General features: G+C 52.1%; 1 protein-coding gene across 4 annotated transcripts in view; it reads left to right on the forward strand.

The window, feature by feature from the left end:
- The first annotated feature begins 1,959 nt into the window (after positions 1 to 1,959).
- The window catches only part of Psip1 (PC4 and SRSF1 interacting protein 1), a 33,657-nt gene continuing 33,387 nt past the window's right edge, over positions 1,960 to 2,229 (forward strand). For 3 of the 4 annotated variants that reach the window (XM_055629690.1, XM_055629708.1, XM_055629700.1), the window contains exon 1: positions 1,961 to 2,115. The gene's annotated coding sequence lies outside the window, so the exon portion shown is untranslated. Of the gene's footprint in view, positions 2,116 to 2,229 lie in introns of all 4 variants that reach the window. The other variant, XM_055629682.1, reaches the window with a different exon arrangement.

The raw sequence follows: 2,229 nt of genomic DNA on the forward strand, positions 1-2,229 counted from the left end.
CCCCACCACAAACAAAACAAAACAACCCGAGGAATCTTGTTAAAATACAGACTGGTCGCTGGGGGAGGGCTGAGCTGCTAACAAATCCTCGGGTCTGAAGCCCGTGCTCTGGAGGCTGAGCAAACTGGAGTTTCAGGGCCGTACAAAGTTGAGGGCAGTGGGAGGGGGGTGTCCACAGAAAGATGACATTTATTACTCAGAATCAGAAACTTCCTTGAAGACATCTTTCTGCCCCTTTTCAGGTCCATGGTTTACCACCCACACCTGGCAACTGTTTCCATAATGACTTAGCTGTGCTCATTCTTCCTTCTCCTCCCCACTCTTATGAACAGTCAGATAAAAACAGTCTCTTTCTGCTCACATCTGCATGAAAACACCGAGAATCCAGTTTTAAAGAATCAGTTTTACCCCCTTCTTGCCCTGCAACCTTGGATAGCTCCCATAGCACCCACCATCAAATTCAGAATGAGAAGCTTGAGCCCTACCAGTAATTCCCTTTCTTTCTTTCAGCTCCACGTGGAACCCTCCGCACAAAGCAGATCCACAGTGGCCCCCTGGCAGGGTGTTTAACACCGTGGGGGCCTCATTTTCTTTTAAAGGCATGCGGGATGCCTTAGGAAGAAAAACCTCTGAATTGTTGCTATTCAAACAGAGCTCTTCCTGACTTATTCCCAGCTGTGAGTCTTTATTTAAAGTACTATTAGGTCGACATCAATAGTTACATATTTTAATATTCTTAATGTCCTTAATATTTTTTTAGCTTGTTTTATATAGGAAATACCTGATCTTGTTCATTGTGTACATTCAACACCAAACTGTGCTTCATTATAAACACCATTTTGGGGAGATTCAGTGAAGGCTGAAACAAAAGATTCATTTTTTTTTTTTTTAATACGTAAACGTCTTCTAACTTACCATATACTTATCGGGAACCTGGGTGTTATGAATAAATAAAATTAGACAGTTCCAGGACAGTAAAAATCTTGACGTGTTAATCCACATCACAAGGTATATTACAAAATACTAAAAGCATGCGTTGGCTAAAGAAGTAAAGATAAAATCACCTTAAAAAAACCCTTTAGGAGTATTTTAAGTGACGAAATATTTAGGGGTTAGTAAGAGAAGTGTTACTTGACCCACCATCCCACTCTTTAGGGAAATAAAATTTTAAGTGCAGCTAAAATGTAGTTTGGGCCCAAATCCACGTCCTAGTTAACAAGCTAACTACTCTTTCGTTGTCATTGTTTTGTACCGTTGACGTTTTTGCATTCGTTGGGATTGCATTTTTCCTCAAAGGCTCTCCACGGTTGAAATGTCAAAGAAATGAAATTGGGCTTTCTCATGTTACACTCCCATGGAAAAGGAGACTGCAAAGTCCATTTTGCAAGGTGTAAGAGGCCTACAAGGTGCACATTCTGCAACTGCTTCATACTCCAATTTGATTTCTGGGTTTTCGCACAGCTCTTTTTTTTTTTTTTTTTTTTGGATGATGTAAACCGCGCAGGAGCAGTACAGTCCCCCCACCTTGGAGATGCGAGGACAAGCACCTTGGGCTCCCAGTTCCTCTTAAACGTGCAGCCGTGGGCTACAAGCCCGGATACCCTCTCCCCACACCGGGTCCACAACAATCGTTTCCTCCCTCCCCGCCTTTTACATACAGTACACATACAAATACACACACACGCAGGGCAGCCAGCAGGGGCGGGCCGGGCGCGACCACTGCGCAGGCCGCGGGGGGAGGCGGGGGGCCGCGCTGGCGCGCCCCGCTCGCGCTCCCTCCCCGCGCCCCGCCCCGCGGCACCTGGCTGCGGTTAGGCGTCCGCAGGGGCACCTGTGGCCCCGGGGTCTCCAGGTGCTCGGCTCCCGAGCCGCGGCCAGCCGTGGCGGCCGCGCCCCCCCCGGCAGCCCGAGCACTTGGTACGGGCCAGCGCTAGCGGGCGCCGAGCGGGAGCCGCGCGGGAGCGGCGCAGCGACGGCGGCGGCGGCAGTGGCGGTGGCGGTTGCAGCTCGGAGCCGTTGAGACGCCTCTGCGGCAGCTGGTGGCGCAGGTGGCCGGCGTGGACGTGGGCAGAGGCGGCCAGCTCGCCCCTCAGCCCCAGCGCCGCCGCCCGGCAGGTGAGAGCCGCCCCGCCCCCGCCGGGCGCGGGTGGGAAGCGGCGGCCGCGCTTGCAGCGCCCTCCTCTCCCCGCCGCGCCCCTCCCTCGTGGGCCGCGGCCCGTGGGAAAGGCC

This window comes from Psammomys obesus, unplaced genomic scaffold (genome assembly GCF_907164565.1).
Source record: "Psammomys obesus unplaced genomic scaffold, mPsaObe1.curated_primary_1811, whole genome shotgun sequence".
NCBI classification, from domain to species: domain Eukaryota; kingdom Metazoa; phylum Chordata; class Mammalia; order Rodentia; family Muridae; genus Psammomys; species Psammomys obesus.